Raw genomic sequence first — 19188 nt, 5'->3', positions numbered from 1 at the left:
TAATTTTCTATATTAGAAGACTGTGTCAATAGGTGGAGGCACCCTGTATACGGTCTTTGTGGACCTGCGAGCAGCATTCGACTTGGTACCGAGGGACAAATTATGGTCAGTATCAAAAGATCTAGATGTCCCGGTTGACATCTTATCAATGTTGATGAGATTGCACCAGGGCAATTTTGCCAAGGTGAGGTGCGGTAGGGGGGGAGCTCTCTCTGAGGGCTTCCCCGTGGACTCAGGGGTTAGACAGGGTTGTGTGCTCGCACCAACCCTGTTCTGCCTCTTTGTGAACGGGATCATAGATTTTTTGACAGGGTTAAGTAATATTGATGCCCCAGTGTTGAATGGCAGCAGGGTACCCGCAATTATGTTCGCGGATGATACCCTGCTGCTTTCCAAATCTCCGATTGGCCTCCAGAGGGTTCTGGATGGATTCATGGACTTTTGTAAGTGGCGTGGTTTGGAAGTGAACGCGACCAAAACCAAGTTCATGATTTTCAACCCACCCCCCACAACCCGCCCAAACCCGACGATAGGACACGATAGATTAGATCGGGTTTCCACTTTTGAATATTTGGGTGTAACCTTAAACCAATCCCTGACCTGGGACTCGCACATAATGAAGGCAAATCTGAAACTTGCCCAATTATCAGGTGGCATTTCTAGGATGATAACTAGGTCTTCGTACAAGCCCTTTGGCCCACCACTCCACATTTATAAAACCCAGGCCAGAGGTGCAGTAACTTACGGGGTGAGATATGGGGGTATATAGTGTACCAGAAATTACAGACAACTGAGAATAATTTCATTAGACAATTGGCTGCACTACCATCTAGTACCCCACTCCTCCCGTTAAGACTGGACCTCGGCCTAAGATCAATTACTGAGGAGTTGGGACTCAAACCCTTGACCTATTGGCGCAGAATATGGAGCTCACTAGAGCTATCCAGTTACAGAGCAGAACTTGAAGAAATTTTGTGCCTCCCAAAAGCATTACAAATATCCTGGTTTAAATATATCAAGTATACTTTTGAAATGATGGGGAGACCGGAGCTGTGGCTTGACCCGCAGAGTACCTGTCCTAGGATCTCTCGTAGATCCTTAGCAGAGGCATACTACGAATACAAGCTACGGGTAGCAATTGAACCCCTACGCCAGGATTCGCTATCCAAAAACTTTCTTGCTATCAAAGATCAATAACATTTGGAATCGGTCTTTGATGATGTAGGCCTACCATTAACACGGAAGTTGTATATGCAGTGGCGCTATGGAACTCTCCCTCTGAGGGCCCACACAGAACATTGGCTCAAAACACATACTTCCCCAAATTGCCAAGTATGCCCTCTCTTGCGAGAAGATGAATTACATGTTATTTTCCTTTGCCCTGCATATAATAACCCACGGAAATACTGGCTTGTCCCACTTCTCAGAAATTTAGGTCTCAGGGAACACCGCCCTGCATATAGAATTTTAAAGTCAGATCTATCTGCCCCAATTGTATTTGCAGTAGCCAAATTTTTAACTGCAGTGTGGTTCATTCGTAATCATTTTATTATGTCCAAATAATACTATATTTTTATCTCAAATGTCTTATATGAGTGGCACATAACTTTTTAAGTACTATATGTTTTATTGTGCAATTAATAATTGTATTTACTTGTATTCTTTTATGGTCCATAGTGACCGAAATAAAGATTTGATGATGATGACTTATGCTAATATGCCACACACATTTATTTGGAAAAGATCACTAAAACCACTATTTTCTAAGTCTATAGGCAGAAAGCGGTTGCAGCAGCACTTTATGAAGCCAAGGTTTGGGGACACACAGAATCCATGGAACTCCAAGTAATAGAAAATAACTTCCCACACACCTTACTAAAATTGGACCCATGCACACCACTTATTCTCTTGTATTTAGATTTAATTGCACTACGTCCAGTCTTGTACTGGATTCAACTAAACGGGAACCATTTTGCTAGTGTTTATTTAGGATCACCTCTAGAAGTGTTGTCTCTTAAAGACACAAAAGGCCTTAGCTGGAGGGAGAGCATGTAAACAGTTTGTTCAAGGACTTAAATCTAAGTTATTTTTGGACTGACCCTGGCCAAATTATGAAAGTATCACATCTATTAAGGAGGTATACTGGCTAAGGACGCCCACTATCAATACCTCAAAAATAGTCTTGTTGACCTCTAATTACTTGTCCTATCACAAACATGGGTGTGAGTTTCAAATTCAGATTAGGGGCATTTCCAAACTAGAGTCCACCATTCAAGATAGTATGCACAACTGTCACTGTTCTGTAATTGGACACTGAGGGGAAACAATGCAACATTTTATGCTCTTCTTTTCTAAAACTAATAATCCAAGACAGAGATGTCTTCTTCCTCTATTTAAGAACAATGGTGTAAAACACTATACTGATGCTGTATTATTATGTCTAATACAAACCTGACTTCCTTCTGGCCCCCTCCCTCCGATATCCTTCAGCTGGGAAAAGCAGAAGAAGCTCTCCCAGCTGGACCAATAAGGAAACAGCCATCCTGCGACCTCGTACCCCACTCCTTCCACTGCAACATTTACCCCATGCTTCAAGCAGGGGTCGTATCATGATGGGCTGTGCTGGCTCAGCGCTGAAGGCTCATTTTTATGCTCTTGCAGTATGTAAAGTGAATTCATATAGCCCAATATTTCTATGAATTGAAACTTGATTATTTTCAGAAAGTACAGCTCAGAACAGTGTGCCATGTTTGCTCCTTTCTCTTTCTGAGCTGTGCTGTCTGAAATAAAGAACAAAGTTGAAGAAATATTGGGTTCAATAAATTCACTTTATACACTGCAGGTGCATAGAAATAGGCACTTAAATCGGTCCTGAAGTAGCACAGCTAAGGTGATATGACCCCCAGGTGGTGAATGTTTGTGGATTTTGTCCCGATATTTCCCCCAAAAGGAGGAAACGCATGTAGAATTGCACCCTGTACTCCAGGTTCCTGGTACCTAACTGGCGAGGCGGACAGAGAAAGGGGGCAGGCTGAGGTGTTATTTACATCTTCCTGTGTCAGTGAAGACCTCCTTGAAGATAATCAGGGAAAGGGCAGTACCCGCAGTGCATAGGGTCCGAGCTCTACGGGGCCTCAACGGTATTGTGCACGGGCAGCACTGAGAGCTCCTGAAAGGGTCTGGAACGTGGAAGGCCCCCGCCATATACTTTGCAGGGGGGAGGCGGGGGAGGCTTACGTTTTGGTATGCCACTGCCCAGGCCATACCGTCAAGGGAAGGACAACATTTTCCCCATCTCAAGGCCCTTTGTCTGTGTACTGGGAGCAGTATACACCTCACCACAGGGGAGCCATTAGCTGCCAGGTGACAGCTGGAGGGGACTGAAAGGCCTTAGAAACATTAGGAAGGCTAAAAGGTAATCTTCTAAAAATACCTGTTCGAAAACTATCTTTTACAAATTCTACTTTACCAATGAATTGAGTTTGTAATTAATATTTTTAAAGGTCCAAGATTGAACTCTGTACCTAAGTGGAGATAGCAATATTAAATGTAGTATTGTATCCTAATGCTTTCACATGGAACAGCAAACCCTGCTGCAGTGAAAATAGACTTTTGGTTTGGGCCTTTTCACTGTAAGGAGATGGTTAACATTAACTTTTTACATGTCCTACTTTTAAATATCACGCACTCTGTATTTCTGGGCAGTAGGGCCTACTCAGGGGTGACTTATTCATATTTAAAAGGAAGGTTGATGCCTGTCAAAAGGTATTATTTTTACAGGTCGAAATTGCAGTTAAAACTTGCACCACTGTGCCATACATGTCAGGCCTGCAGTCAAGTGTGTCCTGTCACAGCAGTGTTGGCACAATATGTGCTGCAGCCCATTCGGGACATTTAACTTACAGGTCCAGAGTAAACTTTAGGTACCTTATACTAGGGACTTAAAGGTAAGTTAAGTATGCCAAATAGAGCTATGCAATTTTATCATATTGAAAGGGGAGCACGGACACTTTACCACTGGCTAGCAGGGGTGACGCAGTGTGCAAGCACAAGTCTACAGCAAGCAAAACTGATCAAGGCAAAAATTCTTGGGGAATACCACGCAAAAGATGGTCATTTTCAACATGAAGATACTACACACAATTCTATTTTGAATTTTCTTGAACCTGTTAAGTCTAATGGCATATCAAAAGCAGGCATAAATCATAAATGTATGATTTCATAGAGTAGGTACTAGCTTTTAATTATATTATAATCTAGAAAGTATTCCTTGCAGCATATTCTCCTGCATGTGGTGGCAATTACAACCGATGTTTACCTACAGCTGTGTCTGCTATTTAGAGTGGTAACCTAGCTACAGATGATATGACGCAGGTGTTTATATACTTTCTTTTAAAGGCTCATTTCAGCTAAATCCACAAGAGAATGCAGGTATTTAAATGTTAGCAGTCACCCAGTTCACTGGAAAAACTATTTCTAAAAAGGGAGAAACAGCCCATGATCTCGTCTTATGATTTCCACCCAAAGCATATTCTTAATACCCACAGGGACTTGGAAGCTATCAAATGTCTGAATTTGAATTTCGCTATTTTAACATCCATTTCTAATGGATGCTGAACTACCTACCTTAAAAGTATAAAGTTATTTGAGTGGTTTTCAATGGACTTCTATCTTAAATGAAAATGTGCCAATCTTTTTGGAGCAGCCGATGAAAGATGGCTCGCTGAATATATGTGGCAGAATATATTTATTTATTATTTATTTATCTATCTCACTGGGAATTTATTTGTTTATGTATGTATGATTGTGTACTTTTAGATGGAGTTATGCATTGCTGGTCTGCTTAAGGTGTGTGGCAAGAAGTCTGCATAAAGGAGGCGAGTAGATTAAGTTTTGTCCAGTTTGGACTGGGGGTGACACCAACATTCTTTAGTTATGCCTACTACACTGTTGGAAGTATCCAGTGGAAAACAAGTTCAAAATTTGTGTTTTTTAGGCATGTCCTAAACCATATCATGTAATTCACTTGTATTAAGGTGGATGAGATATCTGTTACGGTTGTGAAGGGGTAATCCACCAAACTCTAAATAAAGGCCTTGACTCTTGAGGTCACTAGTAGCCAGTGGAGCAATTTGATGCTAGTTTTCTATGTGCCTCATTTTCAGAGATTGAATATGATTCTAACTGCCTGGTTTTGCAGTTTTTTCTAGCATCATCTAAATAATGTTATAGCAGTCCATTCATCCTAACCTAAACATGGCTCCACACAATAGACTCTCTGAAGGAGTGAGAGCATTTCTTGAAGTAAGTAAGCTGTATGTTAAAATTGACTGTTGTGTTGACTTGAAGAATGAAAAACAGCTCAAAGATGAAGAGAATATCAGACTACTTAATTATCATTTGTATGGACCTGCAGTGAAAGCACTACACGGAAATATAAATGATGGAAAGGCATTATGGAAATTCTGATAAAAAAAACCCCACAAAATAATATGTCAGTTGTTTTCCATGCATGAATCATTATGGAATAGCAATTGAATATGAGGGAAAATAGCTTTTTTGATTTTGGTTATCAGTTTGGAAATACAGTTCCACAATGAACTGCATGTAAGGTACCAAAACAACTGTGTTTCTGTTTAGGTGGAAATCGGGGCCATCCTCCAGTAATGATTGAGAAGCTCCTCACCTCTTTAGAAGTGTTGGGGCAGGGATGGGATTTGTATTATGGAGATTGTTGATACAAACTCTAGTACATGTTGCAATTGAGCGTATGAACCTTTAGTCCCAGGCTGAGGTTTTACAGCAACAAATCAACAATGCATCAATAATAGTTAAGCACATTTGTCAGCACAAGTATGACAGAGACTAGTAGATTTGCAAACCATGAAGGTTTACTAGCAGATCAGCAAACTTACAAACTCAAATCATTCCATTAGACATAGATGATGATCATCATATAAATGCATTGGTCAGCATAATTCAAAGCGATTTAAAATATCAAATACAAAGACAGACTGTTTAAAGTTTTGATAAGCAAATCAAGCAAGTACAGTTTCTCTCAAAGGGAAAGTTTCCTAATATGCTAAGCTAAAGGAATCAGGAAACTTCTTGAGAGAAATCAAGCAGGGGGTGTCTGCAAGTGAAGCCTCTAAAAGGCTGAATCAGATGAAGATTGAGGCAGGTCAGTGAGAAGGGACTGCACAGGTATTTAACTCTTTTAGAAGGAGCAAAGACATCAAATCCCAAGAGAGTGGAAAGGGGCATCTGAATCTAGCTAGCACAGTGATGCACAATTAAATAATTCAACACTTGACAAGTTGCAACACTCCCCATGTTTTCCAGGGAGATGGGACCAATCAGAATTAAACATGTCACAGCAAGATGGTTTCACCATTCTTCAAAGCCGTCACACAATGGATGTTTTCTGCTGCTCACCTTCAAAGAGATCTCTTGTAGCAGGATGATACATTGCAGCCAACTTTTACCAGGCACAGGTGTGGAAATTCCCTAGTCACTCTCTATGAAATCCACACAGATAAGCAATTCTCATAGAAAGAAAAATATCTGTGACATTCTATTAACAAATAGCTTGGCTCCTGACGCGAGAGAAAGAGAGAAAGTCAGCCAAAAGTGCGTTTTCATGTTAGCATGAATCATTTAAACTAAGTCTTACATTAACTATGGCCAGCTTAACGTGAATACACCAATGATATGGTAAACCTTAATGGGAAAATCACATTTAGTGTACATGTATATATAGCGCAGATTAGTATATGTTATGCAAAATGAAAACTAGTTAGTGACAAAGAGTCACCTGAAGTTTGAAGTATAATGTCTTTATTGGGTAAAATAACAATGGGAGGCCACCTTTCCAATGTTCTATTTGTAATTGATTGATTATCCTGTACAGTTGTCCCATGTTGTAGATGAAACATTGTTAGACCTGTCAGCCTTAGGGTGGTCTTCCCCCAAACGTTTTGACTTCCTCCTTCATTTTTGCTAATCTTGTTTTTGCTGGCCTTAGGACACTGCACATTTCATCACTGCTAACCAGTGCAAAATTACATGTGCTCACTCCTTCAAACATGGTCACATTGGCTTACACCCAATTTGCATATTTAATTTACTTCCTTGCAAGTCCCCAGTAAAGTGGCACTACATGTGCCCATGGTCTCTAAATTAAATGCTATAAGTAGGCCGGCAGCACTGATTGTGCCACCCACTTAAGTAGCCCTTTAAACATGCCTCAGACCTGCCACTGCAGCCTTTGTGTGCAGATTTAAAACTGCAGAACTATACCTTTTGCTAGGCTCAAACCTTTCTTTTTGATACCTATAAGTTCACCCCTGACATAGGTCCTGGACAGCCCAGATGGCAGTGCAGTGTATTTAAAAAATTGGACATATACTTTTATGTTTTACCTGCCCTGGTAGTGCTAATGTCTTAAATTCATGTTTCCCTACTACAACCTCTCCTCTAGACTATAATTCATGTTTAGTGTCTTTGGAATTGTAACAAAAAATCCTAAATTATGGTGAAGTCGGATTTATAATTACAATTTTGAAAATGGCACTTCTAGAAAGTCAAATTAACATATTGAAAATGTATATACCCCCTACACCATAAATTATTTTGTCTCCTATCTAAAACCACGTCATTAATCTGTGTCTGCATTACCCAAAGTCAGCTTCTTATTGTTTCATAAACATTTGTCCATTCTTGCTCATACACATATATCTTTTGTTTCAATCAATAATCCATCACCTTACACAATAGAAGAAATGGCAGGTATGTAAACACAAATGATCATATATGATAATGAATTTTATTAACTCTAAACACTTGTGTCACTTTACTGGGTATCTTTACTTCAAACACCACCACATATGCTTTATATAATGTACTGCAAACAAACAAAGCACAATAATGACAAATTTGCACAAACATCACAAACAAATACACAATATATATTCAATGCAACGTTACTTCATAATAAAATGTGACAACTTGTTATTTACATATATAAAGTGTCCAACAGCAGGACCTCGCACTGCAGCCTCCCCACATCTCGGAACAGACACATTGCTTTGTCTGTGCAATGCATTTTTTGATGTGGATCCTTGCAACGCTCCACAAACCAGGATTTAAGGTATTTTGTTCAGCATGCCTAATTGGGACCCAGTAGTTGGCTCATGCTCCTTTGCGGTCTGCCTGAATTTGTGATATTGTCCCGGTCTGCTGTGACTAGATATCTGCAGTTGGCGCCCTATGCCTTTTTAAAATTTTATATCTTTGGTTCTACTAATTGAATTTTTGTCATTTTAGTCTTGTTTTATTTATTGAAAATTACTCTGTTTTTTAACTCTATTTGTGGGCTCCTTTTGTGGTGTGTTATCACTGTGTTTGTGATTGAAGTGTTGGCCAAATACTTTACACATCGCCTCTGAGTTAATTCTGCCTGCTCTGTGCCAAAATACCCGAGGATTAAGTTAATTCAGGGTTTACCTGTGACATCACACTTAGAAAGATTGTGGTTGCTGCTTGAAAAGGGTTTCACCCCCCTCAACCAATAACCCAATTTCTTGCACTGGTGTTCAGCAGTGAGGATTTGGACCTGTGTTTGTGCAGTACCATACCGTAATGTCTGTTACATACCACCCCACACAGATAATCTAAGGTCAATTTGATATTTTGTAATGATCCCTAATTGGCTCTTTTTGTTTTTCCAAATCTACACTCATTCCTACTACTGGATGGACTGTCTGAATCTATATCTGCTGCATTGAAGTTTGAGTCGGCCAACATGGAAAGTTATACAGTGGCTGAGCTGAAACAGTATTGCCAGAAAAAGAGGACGACAGATGAAGAAGGGCACTAAAAAGGTGGAGATGCAAAAAGTCCTGAGGGCCTGGATAGAGGTCCACCGTTGATGACAGCCACAGAGGAGCAGGATGATGAGGATGATGTGGAGGAGCAGGATCAGGATCTAGATATCAGTCTTGAAGTGCAGCCTTAAGTGGAGGATGAACTGCTGAGTCAGCCCTCCTTGACAGAGCAGAAAACCGTGTCTTCACAAATCCTGACCCCAGAGGAGCTGGCGTACAGGAAGACAGATAGGGAGTTCAGGCTCTAGATGGCCCAACTCACGATGGAGGAAAGGAAGTCAGCACTGGAAGAGTAAAAACTGGCTCATGACAGGAGCCTTAAGGAGATGGGACTTAAAGCAACAGAGGCACATTCCAGCAATTGTGGCGACATTACCTCAGTGTCTGAAGGAGACCTAAAGACTTGGTACCAAGTTATATGGTGGAGATTGCATTGATAAATGTTTTTCAGCTTACGAGATGACTCTGAAGGTACACAAGATCACAGAGGAGCACTGGGGAGGAGGGTATGGAAGCATACTCCTCCAGTGGGGAGGTACACACTTCTGACCTTAGAAGTAGAGGACCAAACCAGGTACACCGCATGAAAGTCATCATTTTAGCTAAATTTGGGTGGACAGCTGAGAAGTATCTCTAGAGGTTCAGGGACAGCCAAAATCTCTCTAATCAAACTAAATCTAATCAGTGACTGATCCCATGTAGGTTTCTAAGGAGGCAGGCCTCTGGGTCAGCACTAGAGTGTCCAAAAAGGCATCTTGGGGGGACTCCTAATAGGGTGGTCAGGGATCCCACCAGAAGAAAGAGGGGAGAGAAAAACCTAAAAGTAAGATGTTCTCAAAAGGTGCCAAAAATAATTCCCAAGGGAACAGTGGTAACCATTCCCAGCCCGAACCCAAAAAGAAGGAGTCCCGTGATAAACAAACAGGAGGTGTGTCTCTCAGTGCACAGATTATTACAAGGGAGAGTTCAAATGTCCCAAGAAGGCACAGCCCGCCACCAGTGGGCAGACACCTGGGTTGGCGAGTGTAGTGCTCAGGGAGGAGGTAGTCCGAGTTAGCTTTGGGGAGCAGGCAGTGGTGCCAAAATCTCATATGCTGGTCAATACTTCTAAGTGGAGTCAGTAGGTCACCATCAATGGGCAACGGGTGGAGGCTCTGAGAGACACAGAAGCTACTGTGGGGTGCAAGCTGGTGCCCTCACAGCAGGTCCTCCCTAACACATTTTGCCAAGTCATAGACGCAGACAACTGTGAGAGTCATCCCCGGGTGGCTCTAGTCCCCTTTGAGATTTGGGGTCTCAGGTTCTTTAAAAGTAGCTGCAAGCTCTTCCATGCCTATCAATTTTCTGTTAGGCAACATTCAACCAATGAGCGTGCTAGTCTGTTTTGAAGTTTAGATAATGGCAGGTAACTATCATATTACTTTTCTTCGTATTTTGTTCAGCCTGTGTCCAGCTAATGACTGTAAATATGCATAAAACACATGTGCTTCTAATTCATCATAGGTGTGTAGAGGTATTCAACACATTATAAATCTTTGCATTGAAGAGTAGCTCTGTGTGTTGATAAAAGTTGATAGCTTGTGCCCAGGATGTTCGACAAATGTTTTTGGTTCAGCAGACAAAGTGACCAACAGGGTAAAGGTTCCAAGTAGTAGATACTAGGTATTGTAAGCAGACTTGAGTTATTAGACAGAATCGTCTCAGCGTGACAATTTCTACATAACATAGAAGACTGTGCGCCAGTTACTAACCTACATACATGTGCTTCTTTTGCTTCAGAAGATGGGTATCTGTAAAAATTGTACCACCGTATGAAGGCTGCAGATATTATAATCTTTAGCACCTTTAGACCTTGGTTATTTTAAGCGAATAGTGTTGCATAGAGTGTACACTGTTCTTGGTAGATACTTTTTAATACTCTGTGGTGTATTTCTCATGAGAGTTTCACTGTTTCCAAACAGTGTGGTAGAGCGTACACTCTCTCCATAGAGTACAAATTGTATATAGTAGGCCCTTTTCTACCCATATCAACTCCATTTCTCAATGTAGTTCAGTTACTGTGAGGGTTTGATACAGATAAAAGCTGTCCATAGTAGGGCATTCGTTTTGGAACAGACGTTTATCTTGAGGAACCTGAGCACTCATTCTGCAATACAGCCACTCACACAACCAATCAATTAACCAAACACCCGCTCAAACAGCCACTCAGTCACCCATGCAGCCACCCCATACACAGTCACTCACCCATACAGCCACTCACACAGCCACTTAGTCTTCCATACATCCAATCACATATCTACTCACAGATCCATACAGCCACTTATACACCCATTCACTCACCAATACAGACACTCACACACCAACTCACTCATCCATACAGCCATTTACACATCCACTCACTCACACATACAGCTACTCACACAGCCACTTACTGAACCATATAGTCTCTCATACACTTACTCACTCACCAATGCAGCCAATCACACAGCCACTCCCACCCCCATACAGTTACTCACACACAAACATATTCAATCATGCAGGTACTCACACACCCACTTTCTGATCCATACACCCATACATCCACTCACACACCTATTCAGCCACTCAGACATCTGCTCACAAATGGATACACATGCCACTCACATAATATATGATAGAAATAGTATCACTCATTATAATAAACAGAGTATAGTAATTTAATTTTTGTAGTACCTTAGTATATATGTTTAACACTCATAATTTTTAGAAAACACTCCCAATCACTGGATGATGGCATTAGTGATGTCATTTGATATGTAATCAGTGATGCCATCAGTGATGTCACAGACCATGTCATGAGTAATATGTGAGGTCATAAGCAGTGTGTTGGAACTGGCTCTTTTTGCAGGGTCAACCTCCTGTATTTTTTTGACCTTTTTTTGTTGGTTTTATGACTATGGGCACTTTACCACGGCTGATCAGTGCTAAAGTGCATGTTCTCTCTCTTGTAAACTTGGTAAGATTGGTCTACACCTGTTTGGCATATTAAGTTTACCTGTAAGTCCCTTGTACAGTGGTATTCCATATACCCAGGGCCTGTAAATTAAATGCTACTAGTGGGCTTGCAGCGCTGCTTGCGCCACCCACCTAAGTAGCCTTCCAAACCTGCCTCAGGCCTCTGCAGCTGCAGGGCCTGCGCGCGCAGTTTACTGCCGCAGTGACCTGGCATGTAAAGTGGTTGCCACATGTGAAACTCCCCTTTTACTACATATAAGTCAGCCCTAAGGTAGGTCCTAGCTAGCCCTATAGGCAGGGTACTGTGTAGGTAAAAGGTAGGACATGTGCCTTAACTGTGTAGCATGTCCTCATAGTGACAAACAGCCTATTTGGTTTCTCACTGCTGTGAAGCTGCCCTCTCATTGGTTTGCATTGGGAATTCCCTGATATGTGCTTTAGTGGTAATTTTTCATATGAGAGGGGTAGTGTGGCCATATTTGGTATGTTTGGAAGAGTAGTAATAAATCCTGCTTATTGGTGAAAGCGGATTTGGTATCACTATTTTAGAAATGCCACTTTTAGAAGTGGGCATTTCTGTGCGCTTATGAGTCTTTGTGTCCCGCCTGGATGTGTATTCTCCATCTGGTTTAGACTGACAAGAGAGAGGGAATGTGCATTCACTCTAGATAGTCACAAGGGGGGTTGAGGTGTGTCCTGCCGTTCCTAGGTGACTCAGTGCTTGGCTGAATTGATCTTGGCTGCATTTAGAGTAGCGGGAGGAGTTTCCTGGGCACCTGAATAAGCCTGGTCTGCATATAGAGTGGTGGGAGGAGTTGCACCTGCACCTAAATAGGGCTGTGCCTGTCTTGTACAATGTCATCTCCGCCCCCCTGTAGTGTGTCTGGGGCCAGGGCTTGGGATGTGAATGGGGGTGTTGTGAACTTCTAAACAGTGTTTGAAGTGCCCCTCAGAACAAAGACTTTTTGAACTATAAGTAGAGGGGCTGTGAACCCATATTTTAGACACTGCGTGGACTTGTAACCGGACGCTACTGGTTCTACACCAGAGGACTTCTGTGTACTAGGAGGAACCGCTGTTTTGGACCTCTGGTTTTGTGGGACTAACCTGCTGCCTGTTGGGTGGCTGAAGAGACTGCCACCAATCCAAGTGACCCTGTGTGCTTGCCTGCCTGTGGCCCGCCCTATGCCCCAGTGTTCTCCAGTGACTTTTTTCCCACCTCCACTGTTGTCATGGGGATTTCTGTCTGGATGAAGCCCTAATATTGCCACACCGGCCATGGGACTCGTAAATCCGGTTCATCCAAAACTTGCTCAAGCAGTGCTGGTGCACGCTGCATGCTGGTTACTGACAGCGCGTGTGAAAGCGGATTCTGTCAAACTTTCCTCATTTATGAGACCCGGCTGTTTGTTTGGCCAAGCTGCGTGTGAAGCAATTTGTGGCACCCGAGGCAGCACGCAGGGTATGCTGGTTGTTGTGGCCCGAGCTCGCAGCACACTGCTGATCGCCACGAAAGAGGCGACCGGCCTCCAGTGAGATCCCCTGCAGGTTCGGCTTCCCCACTGCCCTCGTGTTGCTGAAGAAACCAAGAGGGCCATGCGAAGACAGGGAAGTCAGGGTGATAGCTGTGTGTAGTCAGGGCCCAAGGTGCAGGTGAAGCAACACTGCCCTGTGCAGTCTTGAGGATGGGGGCTGTTTTGTTTCCTGCTTTGGTCACAGCGGCCCGAGAGGCCCCAGTGAGTCCCAGACCCGTTACCCATGAGGAGCAGCTTGAAAGTCTCCTTTGGTGGCAGATGCTGTGCCACGCATTTACGGGCAACTGCCTTGCATAACCCTGTACACGGGGGACCCAGAGAGGTCTTCTCACCCAAGATCCGCATTGTGTGGGCCCAAACGCCCTTGACACTCCTGCCTGAAGGAGCTGGCTGCCGTGGGATACAATGGATCTGTTGGGAGTTGCCTCCGAGCAGCTCCGTTGGGCACCCTACAAGTGAAGGGCAGCGAGGCCTTCCCCCCGCCTGTGGGTCCCTGCAGGGTGCCTTGACCCCAACACCCCATTTCACATACTGGGGCACTTTTGAGGGACCGTCGAGTCCCTGTGCTAGGTTTCCTCATTACCTAATAGGTGGGCTGGAGGGCTGGCACCCACATGAGGAACTGCAATTACCAAGGAACCTGTAAGAGAAGCGCAAGTGCGCTATATCTAGGAGAGGTTTATATGATTGTCGTGATTTCCTGTGATTTATGCCCTGCCTGTTATATTGGGTGATGTTTTGCACCCCGTGTGTTTTCTCCCTCCCACCAACTGCAGTATTTATACCCAGTGTTTCTGATTTATGATCATACTGGGTGAAGAGGTGTTTTATGACAACAAGCATTATTATATCTAATGTTGACACAATGTGTAATGGCATGTGCAACCTATAAGGTGTTCACTTTAGTGCCCTACTTGTGTTGTCATGACAATTGCCTAATTGGCAAAGTGGTTTTATAATCTATGTGAAGTCATGACAAGTGCCTCGTGGCACAGTGATTTAGGTGATTGTGGTCTAATGGGCTTTATGTGCAACACAAAGGATGTTTTTATATAACCTTGTGTGGAGTCTCATTTTGGGGTGTGCCTAGTGTGTCACACCCCAAACACTTTACACATCCCTGGGATAAGCTTGACTGCTCTGCCAAGCTACCATGGGGATGAACAGGGGTTATCTTAGGTGTGTAACTCTCTTACCCTGACTAGAGTGGTGGGTCCTGCCTGGCTTAGGTGCATACCCTAGTTAACCAGAAATCCAATTTTTATCACAGTGCATTCAGGGTATAATTTATAGTTAGCTCAGGTAACTATAACTGCTGAATTTCATTGGTTTTGTATGGGTGAAATCTGAGCCGCCTCACTATAACATCCCTGTAACATTTGTTTTTTTGAGTGAATTTCTAAAGTTTTTTAAATTCTATTCCCTGACTATAAAGTCACTGGAATCTTTGTTTTTTCAGTAAATGTCTATGTTTTTCAAAAATGTGATTCCCTAAATATAACGTCCCTGTAACCATTGGCCTATTCAGGGGATTTTGATGGTTTTTAAAAAATGTTTCCCAACTGTAACCTCCCATCTTTGAGAGGGAGTGTGTCGGTGGATGTATAGACGAGTGAGTGGGTGTGTGAGTGGCTGAATGGGTCTATGAGTGAGTGTGTGAGTGTTTTGGTGGGTGTGTGAGTGGGTTCATGAGTAGCAGTATGCACCTGTGAGTGGGTGTGTGAGTGGCTGTATGGGTCAGTGAGTAAATGTGTGAGTGTCTGTATGGGTTTATGAGTTGGTGTGTGAGTGACTGCATGGGCCTGTGAGTGGGAGTGTTTTAGTGGGTGTGTGAGTGGGTGTCTGAGTGTGTCTGTGGATGTATGAGTAGGTGTGTGAGTACCTGTGTGGTAGTGTTAGTGGGGGTGCATGAGGGAGTGTGCAAGTGCTAGTGGGTTTGTGAGTTTTTGTGAGTCTGTGAGTGGGCCTGGGAGTGCCTGTGTGAGTGTGTGAATCGGTGTGTGAGTGCTTGTGAGGGTCTATGAGTGGGTCTGGGAGTGTCTACGTGGGTCTGTGAGTGGGTGTGTAAGTGCCTGTGAATGTCTGTGAGTGAGTGTTTGAGAGGTGCTATGGATTTTGGGCATTTGCATTCTTAGGGTATTTGAAAGAGAGAACCATAAACTCTGCTCTCACCAGAGAGAAATCACTCATCACAGTCACTACACATCATATTGTGCTCCAATTGACCAACAATGAATTCACCTCCATTAAGGATTTCATATCGTTTTTTACCATGGAAGAAGAGGAAACACACTTGCTTTGCTTTTGCGAATTTCAAGAAGTTTGCATCGTTTATGCTTTACAGTGGAGCTTTAACTGGGGAACCTGTTGTGCTTATATTTGTAAGTGCTTTCCTTTGAGGTTTAATTTTTGTGAAATGAGCATCAGTGTTACAATGGACCTCATTTTCTTCAAGAAGAATCCACAGTTTTGCTGAGAATATCCACCAAACTGGAGTACTTTCTACTGATTAATTAGTAAGTGCTATTTCGTTGGGTAAATGTCTAGTGCCTATTCTACACTACAGCTGCGCAAAGGACCACAAAGTAATTTCTCCAGTGACCTTGTGTCTTCATCCACAAATTTGAAATAACATGAATTGTCGGCAAGAGAACATGACAAGAGTGCAAAGAGGGGAATCTCTATCAAACAGAGGTACTTCCACTTAACTATATGAAGTAAGTGCTTATTTTGTTTGGTGAAGATGTCCTTGTATTCCTCTCCATCAAGAATGTGTTACCAAATTCAGGGCGAAACACGCTCTGGGGCCTTTTGGTAAGCTTTCCATCATTGTGGGACAGGTGGAAAGGCCTTTGCATACTATTAAAGAAAACGGGTGGTTGCCAAACGGGTGGAGCTTGCAGATGATTTTGGGCATTTGCATACCCGGGGTAATTAAAGTTGTTTTTTTAAGGGACAGGAGCTGCGTGGCCCCCCTTCCTCGGCCTGTTTCGGCCCGAGGACCCCATGCCCCAGGGCCAGGCCAAAAAAGAATAGGAAAGGTAGGGCGCAAGCCCCTGTGCTAATTTTGGCCCTAGGGACACCACCTCCAGGGCCCAGCCACTTCAAGCTAGGTTCCCTGGAGTCCACCCAGGTCACCAAGTCTCTGGTGCTGGGGACAGTGTGGCAGCCTTAATGCCCCCGTGGTCCCTGCTAAGTACTCTCCTCCTGCGGCAGCAGGCACGCTCCCACATGTAGGGAGCAGCAAAAAATGTTGCTCCCTGCGCGTGAGAGAAACACTTTTATCCGTTTTCCTGCCCACTTGACAGCAGGCAGGAAAGTAGATGAAAACTCTGCTTCCAGGAGGAGGCTATGCGCCCCCTCCCCTATTTTAACAATAAGCTGTGTGGAGGTGGTGTTCTCCGGGGGGCAAAAATTCCCTTGCGAAGGGGGGCAACATTCACCCCCCTTAAACATTTACTATTTAAAACATGCCCCTGGGACCTGGCCCACCCGGGGCTGAACAAAAGAACAAGTGCAGGAGATCGCCCTTTGTATAAAAAAAAATACGTATCCATTGCAATTTTCGCTGGAAATTTAAACAAAATTGCTTTTTGGCCCTGTCGGGTCCCTGAGGGACCCCAGCACCAGGCCCATAGGGTCAGGGAATTCCTACCCTGCCCCTTCTCTTTTTTTCAGGTTTTTGTTTGGGACTCAGCTGAGACTGAGTCATAAAATGGCTGTCAACACTTCTCGGTTGAAGTGTTGGCAGCAAATGAGATCTCTGCATGAGATGGGGAGGATTCGTGGAGGGTTTGCGCCTCTAGGTATGCAAATTTGGTTTTCCTTTAATATCTCCAAAACTACTGAGCGATTTACACCAAATCACAAAAAGGTCACTTTGTGGACCAAGATCTACCTTTCTGCCAAATTTAGTGTTATTCTGTTAAGTGGTTGTCGTGTTTAAAATTTCTCAGGGAATTAACATGGGAAAAGCATTTTTTTTTTCTTTCCCATATTCTCGGCCCCCACATGATGCATCACTCCAAAACTTCCCATGCACAACCAGAATAAGGAGGTCACTTTTTAAAGTACATTTCGTGAAGATTCGTCAATCGACACCAAAGTTATAAGCAAGTCAAAAAAAAAAAATTCCCATGAAACCTAGTTCCTAACTATTAACTACCTACTGGTGACCGACAATAGGTTATATATATGTTGCTCACTTTGCCACTGGATTCAAGCCAGCCTGGCTAATGAGGGCTGTTAGCCCGAAACCAGTTCCAGGATACTTGTTTCCGGTGCAGGGAAGACATGGCTTGGCAGTTCGGTCTGGACTGTTCCCATGAGGCACAGGGCCAAGACTGATTTGCATTTAGCTGTGAATGAACTGGGGTGGCGAAGTGAGCTAAAGAACGATGATGGATTAAACTCAGATCTGTGACTAGGGGTGAGTGCCTGAAAAGTTTCAGCGCTTCGTCCATCATCTCCTTGTGTTTGCCTAGAAGAGTGGTCAGCCATGGGGTGGTGGAAGCCTCCTCCATAACTAATTTCCTGCCTGCCCGTGAAAAACAGTGTTTGAGGCAGGGGAAGGCTTTGTCCTCAAGTGAGGGACAGTTCCAGTGGTCCCAGTGAAGCCTTTGAGGACCACTGCCACACTGGTGTAATCATTAGCCATCCTGTGTGGGTGGAGGTGTCACCTCCTGCTCACACAGGTCTTTCGTTTCTGACCTCTGGTAGCAGGACACAGACTTCCAGCATGAGGTCATACTTCTGTCTTGGCGGCTATCCTTCAAAAAAGCATTCCAAGGCACAACAACACTGTGTTAACTTGGTGGACACTGTCTGGAATGCCCCCTAGGTACATGCTGGTTAAACCTCGACACCACCATTGTGTCGATGGTTAATAAGCGTGCTGTTTGGCACCAGACATAAAAGAAATCAGCTGGGCCATCAGGGATTTGGACATATAGGAATGCCTATATGCCAGCTCATGTTATCCGATGTTCTGCCGGTCACTTGTAGTAGAATTACGTTTGGAATCCTACCACAGGGCAATATATGCTTATATTTTCAGACATATAATATAATGCACCCTGCTTCCTCGGCTATACGAGGCCAACCTTAGGCGTGACTGACATATATTAAATGCAGTGAGGTGACCCTGTCACAAATGGTGTGTGCAGGGTTGAACTTGAGCAGGCCAGCTGCTCATGCAGAGCTGACATGGTTTTACTTGGGTCACTCAGGGTGGCACAATAAATGCTGCAGCCCTAGTACCCCTTTTACATCGCTGTCCTGGGTACCACTGGTACCATATGCTAGGGCCTTACAGGGGTGTAAACGTACTTGCCAATTGTGTGTACCAATTCACATTTACAGCTTAAGGGAAAGAGCACTGGTGCTGGGGCTGGTTGGTAGGACCCAGCACACTCTCAGATCAATCACCACAGCATCTAGCAGTTAAAATTGGGCAAAAGACAGCGAGTATCTGCAAGCAGCCCAGTTTACTACACTTACCATAAGTGCTAAAGCTCTCTCATGGCCTATTGTTAACCTTAAATCCAAATGTAAACGTAATCTTGGACCTAAATTAATTCTAGCCCTTGGCCTCAATCGTACTCAACCCTAACCAATAATCTGACTCTAAAGCTAAGGCTTAGTTATTCATCACTCAATCCCTAAACTAAATCATAATTCTACTCCTAGTCATCATTTACCCTAACCCAAACCATTATTGTAATTATACTCCTTCTCTAACCTTCCATCAGCCTCCCCATGCAGCAAAAAACAAT

This window comes from Triturus cristatus, chromosome 6, assembly GCF_964204655.1.
Source record: "Triturus cristatus chromosome 6, aTriCri1.1, whole genome shotgun sequence".
NCBI classification, from domain to species: domain Eukaryota; kingdom Metazoa; phylum Chordata; class Amphibia; order Caudata; family Salamandridae; genus Triturus; species Triturus cristatus.
The sequence above is the reverse complement of the archived record's forward strand: the minus strand, read 5'-3'. Positions refer to the sequence as shown.